Source organism: Mus caroli, unplaced genomic scaffold (genome assembly GCF_978045245.1).
Source record: "Mus caroli unplaced genomic scaffold, Mus_caroli_1 scaffold_14, whole genome shotgun sequence".
NCBI classification, from domain to species: domain Eukaryota; kingdom Metazoa; phylum Chordata; class Mammalia; order Rodentia; family Muridae; genus Mus; species Mus caroli.
The window spans coordinates 4,520,109-4,526,204 of NW_028227269.1; positions in this window are offsets into that span (position 1 = coordinate 4,520,109).

Here is a 6,096-nt window from a genome sequence, read left to right on the forward strand (position 1 = left end):
TTAATTAAAATCTTTATTACAAAAAAAGGATAGTGCACTGAGGGTGTAGCTTACTTGTAGAGTACTACAACTAGGTAGTACTCCCCTAGTAGAAGCAGGCTCTGGGTTTGGTTTTCAACAGTGAAGAACAGTGGGTGGAGACCTCTTAAGGTAGGGGCTGCATATCAGATATCCTCCATATCATATATACACATTATGATTCAAAATATACTTATGAATAGAAAGAAATGTATGGACTTGGGTCACCACAACATATGGAACAGTATTAAGAGGCCTCAGCATTAGGAAGGTTAAGAATTACTGCTGTAGACTGCCAGAACAGGTAAGAGGAGCAATCTTGTGTCCCGGGTCCGTTGGAGATCAGTCTGCGCAGGTCAGCTCTCAGACTGCTAAGGCAGACTGCAGAAGCTACACAGCTTCTGGGATAGACCCCATTTCAGGCTCCAAACATCCAGGCACCTTCCCAGCCAGAGGAGAGGTGTCTGCCTGGGAGGGCTCTGACTGCCGGAGCAAGTGAGGGAGCCATCTTGTGTCCTGGGTCTCTCAGAGACCAGACTGTACAGGTGAGAGTGTGGACTGCAGAAGCTACACAGCTTCTGGGACAGGCTGAAGCAACACAGCTTCTGGGACAGACCACGTTTTGGGCTCCAGACACCTGCTCATCTTTCCCCACCAGAGGAGAGGTGGCCACCTGGGAGGGCTCTGACCGCCAGAACAGGTGAGAGAGCCATCTTGTGTCCCGGGTCCCTTGGAAACCAGTCTGTGCAGGTGAGCATGCAGACTGCTTAGGCAACACATCTTCTGGGACAGGTCCTGTTTCAGGCCTTCATCTTCAGCCAGGAGGCAGGTAAGAATGCCAGCCCTCTGTGCACCTTCCCTGCAAGAGGAGAGCTTGCCTGTATAGAGTACTCTGACCACTGAGACTCAGGAAAGAGCTGGACTCCCAGGACTACTGAGAGAGCCTAACAGAATCACAGGAGGAACAAGCTCCAACCAGAGACAACTATAAAAATTAATGCCAGAGATTACCAGCTGGCAAAAGGCAAGCGTAAAATTTTCCTAATATAAACCAAGACCACTCACCATCATCAGAACCCAGCAAACCCACCCCAGCCAGACCTGGATACCCCAACACACCCAAAAAGCAAGACATGGATTTAGAATCATATCTCATGATGCTAGTAGAGAACATTAAGAAGGGCATTAATAACTCCCTTAAAGAAATACAGGAGAACACTGCTAAACAAGTAGAAGTCCTTAAAGACTTACAGGAAAACACAACCAAACAGGTGATGGAATTGAACAAAACCATCCAAAACCTAAAAAGAGAAGTAAAAACAATAAAGAAAACCCAAAGTGCATCAACTCTGGAGATAGAAACCCTAGGAAAGAAATAAAAAACCACAGATGTGAGCATCAGCAACAGAATACAAGAGATGGAAGAGAGAATCTCAAGTACAGAAGATTCCACAGAGAACATGGGCACAACAATCAAAAAAATGCAAAATGCAAAAAGATCCTAACTCAAAACATCCAGGAAATCCAGGACACAATGAGAAGACCAAACCTATGGATAATAGGAATAGATGAGAATGAAGATTTTCAAATGAAAGGGCCAGCAAATATCTTCAACAAAATTATAGAGGAAAATTTCCCAAACCTAAAGAAAGAGATGCCCATGAACATACAAGAAGCCTACAGAACTCCAAATAGACAGGACCAGAAAAGAAATTCCTCCCTACACATAATAATCAGAACAAATGCACTAAATAAACATGCAATACTAAAAGCAGTAAGGGAAAATGGTCAAGTAACATGTAAAGGCAGACCTATTAAAATTAGACCAGACTTCTAAACAGAGACTATGAAAGCCAGAAGATCCTGGTCAGATGTTATGCAGACCCTAAGAGAACATAGATGCCAGCCCAGGCTACTATACCCAGCAAAATTCTCAATTACCATAGATGGAGAAACCAAAGTATTCCATGACAAAACAAAATTCACACAATATCTTTCCACGAATCCAGCCCTTCAAAAGATAATAAAGGGAAAACACCAACACTAGAACCTAAACTACACCCTAGAAAAAGCAAGAAAGTAATCCCTCAACAAACCTAAAATAGGACAGCTGCAAGAACAGAACCCCAAATTTAACAACAAAAATAACTTTTCTTTAATTTCTCTTAACATCAATGGGCTCAATTCCCCAATTAAAAAAACATAGACTAATAGACTGGCTAACAAACAGGACCCAACATTTTACTGCTTACAGGAAACCCACCTCAGGGAAAAAAACAGACACTACCTCAGAGTGAAAGGCTGGAAAACAATTTTCCAAGCAAATGGTCTGAAGAAACAAGCTGGAGTAGCCATTCTAATATCGAATAAAATTGACTTCAGACCCATTGTTATCAAAAAAAGACAAGGAGGGGCACTTCATACTCATCAAATGTAAAATCTACCAAGATGAACTCTCAATTCTGAATATCAATGCTCTAAATACAAGAGTAGCCACATTCATTAAAGAAATTTTAGTAAAGCTCAAAGCACACATTGCACTTCACATGATAATAGTGGGAGACTTCAACACCTGACTCTCACCAATGGATAGATCCTGGAAATAGAAACTAAATAGAGACACATGGATACCTACACAAGTTATGAAACAAATGGATTTAATAGATATCTACAGAACATTTTATCCTAAAACAAAAGGATATACCTTCTTCTTAGCACCACATGGTACCTCCTCCAAAACGGACCATATAATCTGTCACAAAACAGGCCTCCACAGATACAAAAATATTGAAATTAACCCATGCATCCTATCTGATCACCACAGACTAAGGCTGATCTTCAATAACAGCATAAATAATAGAAAGCCAACATTTACATGGAAACTGAACAACACTCTACTCAATGATTCCTTGGTCAAGGATGAAAATGAAGCCACAACATACCCAAACTTATGGAACACAATGAAGGCAGTCCTAAGAGGAAAACTCATAGCCCTGAGTGCCTCCACAAAGAAACCAAAGAGATTATACATTAGTATCCTGACAGCATACCTAGAAGCTCTAGAACTACAGGAAGCAAATTCACCCAAAAAAGATTAGATTGCAGTAAATAATCAGACTCGGGCTGAAATCAACCAAGTGGAAACAAAAAGAACTATTCAAAGAATCAACCAAACCAGGAGCTGTTTTTTTGAGAAAATCAACAAGACAGATAAAGCCTTAGCCAGACTCACTAGAGGGCACAGGGACAGTATCCTAATTAACAAAATCAGAAATGAAAAAGGAGGCATAACAACAGAACCTCAGGAAATCCAAAACACCATCAGATCCTACTACAAAAGGCTATACTCAACAAAATTGGAAACCCTGGATGAAATGGACAACTTCCTAGAAAGATACCAGGTACCAAAGTTAAATCAGGATCAGATTAATGATCTAAACAGTCCCATTTCCCCTAAAGAAATAGAAGCAGTGATCAATAGTCTCTCAACCAAAAAAAAAAAAAAAAAAGCCCAGGACCAGATGGGTTTAGTGCAGAGTTCGATCAGACCTTCAAAGAAGACCTAATTCCAAGTCTCCTCAAACTATTCCACAAAATAAAAACAGAAGGTACTCTACCCAATTCATTCTATGAAGCCACAATTACTCTGATAACTAAACCACATAAATACCTAACTAAGAAAGAGAACTTCAGACCAATTTCCCTTATGAATATCGATGCAAAAATACTCAATAAAATCCCTGCAAACAGAATCCAAGAACATATGAAAACAATCATCCATCATGACCAAGTAGGCTTCATCCCAGGGATCCAGGGATGGTTTAATATATGGAAATCCATCAACATAATCCAATATATAAACAAACTCAAAGATACAAACCACATGATCATCTCATTATATGCCGAGAAAGCATATGACAAAATCCAACACCCCTACATGATAAAAGTCTTGGAAAATCAGGAATTCAAGGCCCATACCTAAACATAATAAAAGCAATATACAGCAAACCAGTAGCCAACATCAAACTAAATGGAGAGAAACTTCAAGCAATCCCACTAAAATCAGGGACTAGACAAGGCTGCCCACTTTCTCCCTACCTATTCAATATAGTACTTGAAATCATAGCCAGAGCAATTAGACATCAAATGGAGATCAAGGGGATACAAATTGGAAAGGAAGAAGTCAAAATATCACTATTTGCAGATGATATGATTGTATATATAAGTGACCCTAAAAATTCCACCAGAGAATTCCTAAACCTGATAAACAGCTTCAGTGCAGTAGCTGGATATAAAATTATTTCAAACAAATCAATGGAATTTCTCTACACAAAGGATAAATGAGCTGAGGAAGAAATTAGGGGAAAAAATTAGGGGAACAACATCCTTCACAATAGTCACACATAATATAAAATACCCTGGTGTGACTCTAAGGAAGTGAAAGATCTGTATGATAAGACCTTCAAGTCTCTAAAGAAAGAAATTGAACAAGATCTCAGAAGATATAAAGATCTCCCATGCTCATGGATCGGCAGGATCGGCAGTCAAAATGGCTATCCTGAGGAAAGCAATCTACAGATTCAATGCAATCCCCATCAAAATACCAACTCAATTCTTCACAGAGTTAGAAAGGGCAATTTGCAAATTCATCTGGAATAATAAAAACCTAGGATAGCAAAAACTATTCTCAACAATAAAAGAATCACCATGCCTGACCTTAAGCTGTACCACAGAGCAATTGTGATAAAAACTGCATGGTACTGGTACAGCGACAGACAGGTAGATCAGTGGAATAGAATTGAAGACCCAGAAATTAATCTACACACCTATGGTCACTTGATCTTTGACAAGGGAGCTAAAACCATCTAGTGGAAAATGACAGCATTTTCAACAAATGGTGCTGGCACAACTGGCGGTTATTATGTAGAAGAATGGGAATTGGTCCATTGTTATCTCCTTAGCTCAAGTCTAAGTGGATCAAAGACCTCCACATAAAGCCAGAGACACTGAAATTTATAGAAGAGAAAGTGGGGAAAAGCCTAGAAGATGTGGGCACAGGAGAAAAATTCCTGAATAGAACAGCAATGGCTTGTGCTGTAAGATCAAGAATTGACAAATGGGACCTCATAAAATAGCAAAGCTTCTGTAGGACAAAAGACTCTGTCAATAAGACAAAAAGGCCACCAACAGATTGGGAAAGGATTTTTACCAATCCTAAATCTGATAGGAGACTAATATCCAATATATATATATATATATAAAGAGCTCAAGAAGCTGGACTCCAGAAATCCAAATAACCCCATTAAAAAATTGGGTACAGAGCTAAACAAAGAATTCTCAACTGGGGAATACCAAATGGCTGAGAAGCACCTGGAAAAATGTTCAACATCCTTCATCAGCAGGGAAATGCAAATCAAAACAACCCTGAGATTCCACCTCACACCAATCAGAATGGCTAAGATCAAAACTTCAGGTGACAGCAGATGCTGGCAAGGATGTGGAGAAAGAGGAACACTCCTCCATTGTTGGTGGGATTGCAAGCTGGTACAACCACTCTGGAAGTCACTCTAGTGGTTCCTCTGAAAATTGGACATAGTACTACCGAAGGATCCCACAAAACCTCTCCTGGGCATATATCCAGAAGATGTTCCAACCAGTAAGAAGGACACATGCTCCACTATGTTCATAGCAGCCTTATTTATAATAGCCACAAGCTAGAAAGAACCCAGATGTCCCTCAACAGAGGAATGGATACAGAAAATGTGGTACATTTACACAATGGAGTACTACTCAGCTCTTAAAAACAATGGATTTATGAAATTCTTGGGCAAATGGATGTATCTGGAGGACATCATCCTTAGTGTGGTAACCCAATCACAAAAGGAGTCATTAGACATGCACTCACTGTTAAGTGGATATTAGCCCAGAAACTTAGAATATCCAAGATACAATTTGCAAAACACAAGAAAATCAAGAAGAAGGAAGACCTACGTGTGGATACTTCCTTCCTCCTTAGAATAGGGAACAAAAAACCCATGAAAGGAGTTACAGAGACAAAGTTTGGCGCTAAGATGAAAG